This window comes from Artemia franciscana, unplaced genomic scaffold, assembly GCF_032884065.1.
Source record: "Artemia franciscana unplaced genomic scaffold, ASM3288406v1 PGA_scaffold_39, whole genome shotgun sequence".
NCBI lineage: Eukaryota > Metazoa > Arthropoda > Branchiopoda > Anostraca > Artemiidae > Artemia > Artemia franciscana.
In genome coordinates this window covers 570,330-581,997 of record NW_027062677.1, presented here as the reverse complement: position 1 = coordinate 581,997, position 11,668 = coordinate 570,330, and positions in this window count along the sequence as shown.

The following is an 11,668-nucleotide window of genomic DNA, read 5'->3' as shown; positions in this document are numbered from 1 at the left end:
GATATTTGAAATCGCAAATCTGTAATAGTTTAGAAACAAATTTGGGCTATATATTTGCACATCAGGGGAATAGGGGTAAAGCATAGTAGTAGTGGTAGTATTAATTTATAAACCAAAGGAAATGACACAGACAAAATCAATCGGTAGAACACCAAAAGCGTTGCTTGCGAGGGTGTGTTGATAACAAAAAAGAACAAAAAATAGAAGAGAAAAAAAAAACAAAAAAAAAAACAATGAGTTAAACTAAAATGAGCAGAAAGGTGAACCCGTGTACCGAGAAAAACAAATACATAAATAATTCATACACAATCAAACAACATAATATCATGATCCCAAAGCAAAAAAAAAAATATTAATAATTATTTCCAATATTTCTATGTAATATTTCCTGTAATATCTGATTACAGGATTTCTGAGGATATGTTACGTGGAGCAATCAAAACGTTAAAGGCGCAGTCGGCTAAGGATCATGATGGCTTATTTGCTAATCACCTCAAACTTGCTCCTTCTTCTTTTCTTATTACTCTACTGGCATTTTTCAACCTTTTACTTACTACTGGTTTAGTACCATCGTCATTCTATATTGGCATAGTTACGCCTATTCCTAAGAGCGGGAAAAAAGACTTGTCGTCTTGTAGTTCCTGGAGGCCAATTACTAGGGGTTCTATGATTGGGAAAGTGTTTGAGTTGTGTTTGAAGGATCTTCTTGAAATTCTTGACACTGGTTCTAATCAAGTTGGTTTCAAGAGAGGTTTGGGATGTGACCATGCCCATGCATCTTTCAGTAAAGTTATTGAAGAAGCGAGAATCTCTGGTCAACCGCTATACGCCCTCTTGATTGATATCAAAGGGGCCTTTGATAACATTTCTCATGCATCCGCTCTGCTCACTTTAATCCATGCTGGATTGCCCCTAGCTGTCATACGAGTCCTTCGCTCTTGGTATTCTGGTTTAAAGATTCGTATCTGTCCGAGTTCGTCTTCATCTCAGTCCAAATTAATTCAAGTGGGTAGAGGAATTAGACAAGGAGGAATTATTTCTCCTTATATATTCAATTCTTGTTTAGCTACTGCCCTTAATTCTCTTTCCTGCTCGTTTGTTTCATTATCTCGAAATCTGTCTTACATTGCATATGCTGATGACATTATCCTTCTAAGCCGGTCCAAGTCTAGTCTTGTTTCTAATTTTAATATTTTAATTAATTGTTTAAAAGGTTTGGGCCTTTCTATCAGTTTTGAAAAATGTCAATTTTTTGTGGTAAATTGTTTAGAGGATAATGTCAGGGCGACTCTCGATTGCGGCAATGGTGTTATTTTTCAGTCGTCGCCAATAGTCACTTATTTGGGATTACCTTATGCTGCTTCGAAAAGAGATTTCAAACCAGTCCTGGTTCAGCATGTTCAGATGAAACTACGCAAGGCATTTGGTCTTTTAATTCGTTTTCAGGGTCTTTACCGTCGGGACGTCCTTGGTCGTATGTATAGCGCTGTTGCTCTGCCTCACGTATTGTTCCCGTCCCTCCTCTTCCGAAATTTCAGACCTTCTGATCTTTCGCCCATTAAAGTTGCTTATTTTAAATTCTGTAAATTTTTACTTGGTTTCCCCCTTTCTTTTAGTAACACTGAGATTGTTTTAAAGCTTAATGTGAAGGATCCTGTAGTCTGTATAAACAAAAAATATAAAACATTGGAAGATAGGGCGAAAATTAGCCTTTTAGGCCACAATTTATTTCCGTTTTTTAGTAACAGTTCTGGCTCTTCATGATTTATAGGCTAATCTATTTAGCAAGTGTTTTTGTTTTTTTTTTTTTTTTTTTTTTTTTTTTTTTTTTTTTTTTTTTTTTTTTTTAAGTTTTCGATCAATATTTGATAGGTTTTGATTGTAAGTGTTATCAGTTGTTTGTTCTTTATATTATATTGTAGCGTACTCCTCATTTTTTGAGGGAAATAAAGAAAATAAATAAATAAATAAATAAATTAAATCAATCAATCTCAATCTATTTCAAAGGTGTGCTTACCAAGAAACCCCACACGCAGCACGGCTTTAAATGAATTAATGGGCAATTCTTTGATACTTGGAATAAGCTTATTTCATAGCTTAGCCCCTCTACAAATAAGTGAAAAATCAGTCCTACTTGAAACTAGGCGAGGAACCTCAATATCTCCACTTGTTCGAGTTCTGTGATCATGAATATTAGATCTATCCCGAAAAATTCCTGTAAAACATTCAGGAACGCAACCATAATGGTAGTTATACACAAAAACCAGTGTATAAAAATCACGCAATTTGGCTGCAGGCATTATATTTATCATACTGTACATTGACCTGACCGAATCCCGGTTCCCTATTCCACAAAGTGATCTAATGGCATTATTCTTCAGTACGCGGATTGGGCGAAGTATTGAGGGGAATGTATCAAGCCATACAGACGAGCAATACAAAATATACGGATGAATCAGAGAAAAATATAATAACCATATAACATTTTAGCTTACGGAGGAAATAAATGTTTTAGCTTACAGATAATCCCTAAATTCCGTGATAATATTCTACTTATAGCTTTTACATGGTACTTAAATGATAAAATTTCGTCAATAATAATCCCAACGTACTGAACGGAATTTGGCCACTTTACGATTCCCTTCGGTGTAGCTATTTCCGTAATCCAAGGATAATAATTTGGGGACCATGAAAAGATAACAAAATTTGACTTATTTATATTTGGGTCAAGCCAGTTTATCTTCAACCAAAGACATGTCATAGCCATTGCTGCATTAATTGTTGAGGTAAGTTGTTGTTCAGTTGAAGCAACACACATCAATGTCACATCATCAGCAAATAAGGGTGTAGTGATCCTGGTTACCGAAGGTGCGGTATCCACTATATCCCCTATTCTAGAAGTAGCTGCAACAGCATTTGGGAGATCTTTGAAAAAAAAAGGACCTAACCCAGAACCCTGGGGGATACCAAATTCAGCAAGACTCTTACTTGAAGAAAATCCATTAATGTGAACATAATGCTCTCTGTTTTGGAGATAATCACAAAGCAAAGCTAAAGTAGCCCCTCTTAGTCCATAAAAATCACATTTTTGAAGTAGTAATTAGTGGTCAACAGTGTCAAATGCCTTAACCAAATAAAAAAACAGACCAGCTACTCTAAGCTTATTATCAAGAGCTCCATTGATTACCGAATTTATATATGATAATGCCATCTCTGTGGTTTTCCCTTTCTGAAGGCAAATTGAATTGGATTTAACAGATGATGCAGTTCTAAATGATCATAAACTCTAGTGTTAATACGCTTTTCTAGTACACGAGAAATAACAGATAAGACTGAGATAGGCCGATAATTTCCAAGATTATTCTTATTACCGCCTTTAAAAACAGGAGTAATCTTAGCAATATTCAAGCAATCAGAAAACGTCCCCCATTTCAAGCACAAACTAATGAGGGGAGTAAGAATATTAGCAACATAAGGAAACGTTATTTTTAATACCAGAAGATTGAATGAATCACTATCTACCAATGTATTTTTCATCACAAAGATAATTTTCTCTACTTAATCATGAGAAAAGGGTCTCATATACATAGAAATATCAATTGGAGTCTTCATAAAAAAACTCCAAGGGAGGATCATCATCCGAAGATATTATACGGGACGATAAATCTACGCCAATATTAGCAAAATGTTTGGAAACAGCATTACTTATCTCTTCGGGTTTCTTTGTTGGTAGACCATTCTGCATTACTGCTTGATTGGGAATAATAGGGTTCTCTGTTGATATCACAATTTTAAATATTTTCCATATTTTTGCAGGGTTACCACAAGTCTCAGTGAATTTATTTACGAAATATTTTTCTTTTACATTTCTCAGTAATTTGTTCAGGGCATTTCTATAAATTCTTAGGAAAATCGGATCATTTCCATTATTTATGGAATTTTTATAAAGTTTATCTCTTTTATTAATACAGCGCAACAAGCTAGGCGACATCCATGGTTTCTTAGGATTATTTTTCCTTGATGACAAACGAACTATTATACATGTTTTTGTCACTAACAAAATTAGTTTATAGTAAAATCTTTGAAAACTCGTATTCATATCATCCATAAGGTCTATTAAATTATTCCAATCAACTTCTGCAATTGCCAGCTTAAAATTTTGAAGGTTACTCTGGCTAAACACATGCACTGGACTCTTAGGAATTATTGGTACTGGCTCTTGGGGAATACAGAGATCAAATCTTGATGAAATCCCAAAATGATCGGATACATCTGTAATAATAACTCTTGGAGCTGAAAAAACAAATTTGAAAAAATATTGTCAATTAGCTTTGATGATGAGGTGTTTACTTGTGTGCATATATTTATAGTTGGAAACAAACCATAGGACATACAAAGCTGCAAAAAATCCATAGAGCTTGATGCAAAAAATCGCATCAAGCTCATTTAGGTCAATATTAAAATCCCTGAGCATCATAAATGGATGTGAACTAGTTGCTAGTTTCTCCAGCTGCTTATTCAAAAGATCCATAAAGATTTGTATGGAGCCAGATGGCAGCCTATACAATATAATAACAAATGCATCTTTAGGTTTCAGCCTTAGCTGAAGAATAAATGGTTCAAAAACCATTTCCTGGTATACTACTAAGCCATTTCTTACCAAAACCTTAATATTGCTTCGAATATATACACTGTTTCCTCCATGTTGAAACTGTCGATTCCTATTGTAGAATTTATATCTTGGTATATTTAAAAGAGCGGAGTTGTGATCATTCAGCCAGGTTTTAGTAAGACCAATAACCTGAAAAACCAAAAGATCACATACTTCATTTAAAAAATTAAACAAAGAATTCAGCCCTTGGCAATTAAGATGGAAAACATTGAGGCCTCTAGCATCTCCATACTCAGATTGGATTCCATCTTTAAACAAATATTTGGAACTAATAGATTCATAATGCCCTGCTACCCCAATGTCATAACTCTGATACAGCTGCTCCACAAATATACCCCCAAAATCTATATTAGAAGCTTCCAAAGTATTAAGACAGCCACTGCTCCGGGAATCATGATCATAATTATCCATTGTCACTAAAAACAAAATAAATCTCGGTACATGGTTTCTATAAAGATAACAAACAGACACAAAAAAGAAAAACAAAAATGATCCACTTAATAACACTAATAAGAAAAAGAACAGGCCATGAAAATATTTCCTGTAACCTGTTCATGTAAAGCTCAAGCTCCTAATGCAATGGCTCACAACTTAATATTAACCACAAATCACAACATCATAAGAATACTTAAAAACTAACTTAACAAAACTTCAATAAGACTTGATCACCAAGATACACAAATTATAGTATCAACAGATCCTTTGCATTGTACCAAAGCACTTTAGCTACAGTGTTATCTTTATTTACACAAATAACAGGGGGTAAGGTAGGGGGTACCCAGCATTCCACTCTTTTATCCACTAGACATTTACAGATGGCCAGGAGTTCCTTGGATACAATACTCACACAAGGCATAATGTCATCACCAATAAAAATATTATTATAAGAGCTAAGCTTTTTCCCTTTAAGTTTCTTTGCATTTTTCAGACAAGAAAATTGAACTTGCGTATTTTCCACTTTAATTTTAACAAACTTTTTAGAGCACTGGATAACACTAAACAATGGCAAATTTTCACTATTTAATGATAATCATTAAATACCATCACTTCTTTAACCAGAGACTCAGCATCCTCAAATGGTACTTCATTCAATCCCCAAAATAATACATTGCACATTTTACTGTTATTTTCCTCCATGAAAGATTGGCTGACTACTGAATTTATTTCCTCTTTACTTTTATTAATAATATTCGTTCAGCCCTCCACAATATTTTTCAAAATCCAAAGTTCCAATTTAACTGTTACAAGTTCATTCTCCAGCATATTATTTTTATTTTCAATTGTTGTAACACAATTAAAAAAAAGGTAAAGGATGCAGCATTAGACTTTACAGTCCTTACCGGCGGTGCTGATCTCCGTTTCTTGGCCCTTCAGCCAGGAAGTGCAATGGGGGGTTGGGGGCCAGCCATCCTGTGCTTTCGCACACCCTTCCTGTTTACCTTCCCCAGATTTGTATTTATGCATTGGACCATTTCCAGTATTTTAATAATATTTCCAGCATTAGTTCTCTGACAGTCAGTGAGAACACTACCATTGGAATTATTTGTTGAATTCATTACAGGGTCCAATAAGTCCACTTTGGTTCCTTTACAGTTACTGCTGCCTTTCTTTCCCATAGTAACAGTATGAAAATAAGACTATTTGCCTACCTTTATATGAACTATATTTACCCATGCTAGTTCCTAGCATGTAATGAACACATGCATTAAAAAGGAACATCTTAAACCAAACGAAAAAAAAATAATTGAAGAAAAACGGGTTTAATTTCTTATAAAGCAGTGACAACAAAAAAAAATAAAAACTACACTTTAGCTAACCAATAAATAAAAATACTCCGAATATTTCGGCCCCACGCCCGGGAGCCTTTCTCAACGGAAAAAAAACAACAAAAAAAGGAGAAAATTACAAAAATTTAAGACTATTTTTAAGACATTATAAAAATGCCACGACAACTAAACCAACATAAAAAATATAAACAATCAAATATATAAGAAACAAAAACTCACATTTTAAAACAAACACTCCCGCAACTGACTGTAGAAAAACTGAAGTAATTGTTTATATTGGCACTTTCCTCTGCCACAATCGATGTATAAATGGGAATCTAATAAAAATGAAAAATATAAATACTTGCAACAATACGAAAAGAGGTCACCCAACCCCAAATCCAACCAAAATCTTACAGGTTAATGAGACACAATTATGAATTATAAATTGAATGGATTTTTTCATTTGCTATTTTAGCTGCCGTCCGTTGACTTCTTACAGCATTGACCATGCTTTGACCTCCGTTCGCAAGGTTATTACTTGTTTCAGGACAATTATGCAACTCAGTACTCATTGAAGTTTTTGACTGGTCTTTAATTAAACTATTATAAATTGAATTTATTTTAAATTCCCCTTCATCTCTATTGAAACTAATACTCCCATAGATAATCTTTTTTATTTATATAATTTCTCTGAAACTTTGTAAAAGTCCTACAGACTTATCAACAATTTTTGTCTGATCAAATAAAATACTATGATGACTAAAATTAAACACGTGATCGGCTATAGCGGATTCAAAAGTATCAGGTTTTTTATTCTGTCTTAGCGAGCAATCTATCGCATTTTTGTGTTGTTGTAGCCTATTTTTTAAATTCTGCTGTGTTCTACCTACATAGAATTTACCACAAGAGCATGGAATTTTGTATACCCCCTGTTGTATATTTCTTGTAACTTTATCTTTTCCGTTATTTAGCCATGAGCTTATATTTTGTCCTGATTTAAAAGCTGTTTTTATAATATGATTTTTTAATTCTTTCCTTAATTTCTGTGACAACCTTAGGATATAAGGCAAAGTTATGTAATTTGGTTTTTGATTTGATCCATTTTCTTCTAATTTTACAGGTTCCAGTAACTTTTTTTTCCTTTTTTCAATTATTTGAGAAATCATATTTTCGGGATATCCATTTCCTACTAGAATATCCTTAATAAAAATTAATTCACTCCTAATATATTCTGGTGAAGCTAAATTTAACACTCTATCCACTAAAGAAATAACTACCCCCCTTTTTACTTGAATCGGGTGATTTGATGTGAAAGACAAATAGCGGTTGTTATTAGTTGGTTTACGGTAAATTGAAAACACTAGTTTATTATTCTTTCTATGGATCCAAATATCCAGAAACGGTAATTTTTTCTCTGTTTCATTTTCAATTGTAAAAACTAATTACCCTCCCAAATTATTTAAATGTTCCAGAAAACCTTCAATTTGTGATTCCCCATAATTCCAAATAACTAATACATCATCCATATATCTGCCCCAAAATTTAGGTTTTAAAAAATATGTATCAATAGCTAAATTTTCTACATACTCCACATAGATATTAGCTAACAGTAGACTTAAGGGTCCTCCCATTGCTAATCCTCTAACTTGATGGTAAAAATTATCTCTAAATTTGAAATAATTAATATACCTGCTAGTTATTTTAATTAGATTTAATATAGTTTCAATCTCGATACCTACAGACAATTCTTCCATTTCACTTTTATGCACATCAAGTTTTTTTGATAAAACAAAAACAGATTTATCGAAAGGTATATACGTATACATTGACTTTATATCAAAACTAAAAAGTCTAGAATCACTTTATATTTCAATATTTTTAAGTTTATTTTTTTTAAATACTGAGTTTTTTATATAAGACTTTTGGAGGTATAATAAAGGTTTAAGCGTCTTTGCTACCCATTTTTCAATTTTTTCTGTTGGTGAGTTCCTTGTTGACACTATAGTTCTTAGAGGAATGTCTGTTTTATGTATTTTTGGCAAACTATATATTCTTGGGCAAACCGATCCCCTTGGAAAGAACTTATAGTACATCTGTGGTGTGATATTTGATTATTTTTAAGGTCTTCTAAGTCCTTTCTTAATTTTGCAACATAAGATTCGATTGGGTCTGAGTTAAGTTCTTTGTATGTTGAAATATCCTTTAGAATTGTTTCTATTTTACTATTATAATCATCTTTTTCTAGGATTACTACCGTATTGCTTTTATCTGCTTTCGTTATTATTAGGGAATCATCTTTTTTAATTCTTTTAAAATTTTTGTATCTTTGTTTTTAAGGTTTTCTTGAAAATTGCCAAAATCTTTTAAAATATTTACGACTCCCAGTCTTAAATCATCTACATTTTTAACATCTTTTGAAAACATATGAATCCCTGTCTCAATCTTTCAAATTATTTCTTCTACCGGTACTTTTTTAGGAGATAGTCCAAATTTTATACGTTTTTCAAGGATTTTCTTTTGTTCTTTGGTTAACTCCTTTTTGCTTAGATTAATCACACCTGGTCCTGGGAAATGTTTAGGTTTATACGTTGAAATATTTTGTTTTTCATGTTCCCTTTTTAATTGCAAAAATTTTTGGTTTAATCTTTCCCTCGATAACCTTAAAACATGTTCAAAAGAATTTTTGAAAATTGATATAATTTGTTGGAAATCATACGTATTAAGAAACCCACAAAGTATGTTTTTTAAGAAATCTATTTCTTTTACAATCTGTGATCTTTGAAAACGTTTATCCTTCAATACATGGTTTAAGTTTAGTAAACTTACCTTTCTTGTGTGATTAATCTCATTAAATGTATTTAAATGATACTTAAAACGGAATGATTTTGTTTATTTTGCACTTTTCTAAAAACTTTTGTTGTGTAATTATATTTCCATGTTTTTTTGCTAAATTCAAAAATACTAAAACTGAATTGGTCTTTTGCCACCCGTAGGCTTGACGTAAATTATTTCTTAGACCACACTGCTTTTCCATTTACGAAAAAAAAAATAATTGAAGAAAAAACGGGTTTAATTTCTTATAAAGCAGTGACAACAAAATAAAATAAAAACTACATTTTAGCTAACCAAAAAATAAAAATACTCCGAATATTTTGTCCCCACGCCCGGGAGCCTTTCTCAACGGAAAAAAAAAACAACAAAAAAGGAGAAAATTACAACAATTTAAGACTATTTTTAAGACATTATAAAAATGCCACGACAACCAAACCAACATAAAAAATATAAACAATCAAATATATAAGAAACAAAAACTCACATTTTAAAACAAACATTCCCGCAACTGACTGTAACTTTAGAAAAACTGAAGTGATTGTTTATATTGGCACTTTCCTCTGCCACAATCGATGTATAAATGAAAATCTATTAAAAATGAAAAATATAAATACTTGCAACAATACGAAAAGAGGTCACCCAACCCCAAATCCAACCAAAATCTTACAGGTTAATGAGACACAATTATGAATTATAAATTGAATGGATTTTTTCATTTGCTATTTTAGCTGCTGTCCGTTGACTTCTTACAGTATTGACCATGCTTTGACCTCCGTTCGCAAGGTTATTACTTGTTTCAGGACAATTATGCAACTCAATACTCATTGAAGTTTTTGACTGGTCTTTAATTAAACTATTATAAATTGAATTTATTTTAAATTCCCCTTCATCTCTATTGATACTAATACCCCCATAGATAATCTTTTTTATTTCTATAATTTCTCTGAAACTTTGTAAAAGTCCTACAGACTTATCAACAATTTTTGTCTGATCAAATAAAATACTATGATGAGGAAAATTAAACACATGATCCGCTATATCGGATTCAAAAGTATCAGGTTTTTTATTCTGTTTTAGCGAGCAATCTATCGCATTTTTGTGTTGCTGTAGCCTATTTTTTAAATTATGCTGTGTTCTACCTACATAAAATTTACCACAAGAGCATGGAATTTTGTATACCCCCTGTTGTATATTTCTTGGAACTTTATCTTTTCCGTTATTTAGCCATGAGCTTATATTTTGTCCTGATTTAAAAGTTGTTTTTATATTATGGTTTTTAATTCTTTCCTTAATTTCTGTGACAACCTTGGGATATAAGGCAAAGTTATGTAATTTGGTTTTTGATTTGATCCATTTTCTTCTAATTTTACAGGTTCCAGTAACTTTTTTTTCCTTTTTTCAATTATTTGAGAAATCATATTTTTGGGAACTCCTTCTTATCCAATTATCAATCAAAGTTATTTCATGCAATCACAAGTATTCACAGATTCAAAACATTACATAGCATTCACTGCATTAGTTTCAATGTAGTCAAACAAGTTCACTCATTGACCACTGAATGAGAACTGATATAGCATATGTTAGAGCATATATTAAATACATAAACTAAGCAGTGCTGTATTTAATATAGTTAAATTTATAGCAAACAGCATAACTGGCATTCATAATAGCTGGCTTTCATATTTTCGACCAAAAACACATGCTTTTGTTTAAATTTTGATATCAAGGAAGAAGAAAACATCATAACATTGGAAAAATTAATTTATCCAAATTAATATTGGAAAATCAGTGCTTGTGGATTATGAAAGAAAAATTGATTTATAATGAAACAGTAAGTCTGAGATCAATGTTATAAGGTATTTAAGGTTTGAGACCGATTTTCTTAGCCTTTTTTACACCCCATATTAAGGTCATTTTTAAGAGGTCAAAAAGTGCTTAAATCTGAGTTCACAGTAGAATTGATTTTTATATTTGTAAAGAGCATAAAAAAGGCACCAAGTGGTATATTCACTTTATACAAAAACAGTAATACTGTTTGCTATAATGTTACCCTGAGAGTTTCATTTTCCTTGCCTAAACTCTTTCAAAGATAGCCAAAAGTAGCTAAAGTAAAATTTTATCCCTACTTTACCTTAAAATTCAATTGAAATAGCAATCTCAACAAATATAGACTAGCCTTTATAAAAGGCTAGCCTATGGGTATTGGTTTACTCATTCTAAAATTTTTTCAACTAAAAATTATAGAATGGTTTAGAAACTAGGCCTGTTTAATACAGTAATATTCGACTAACTCACCAATGTGATAGCTGCCTTCCTAAGAACCAATCTTTTTAATAACCAAAAACTTTTCTTCTGACTCCTTATGAAGCTTAGCCTATGCAAGATAGGCCTAGAA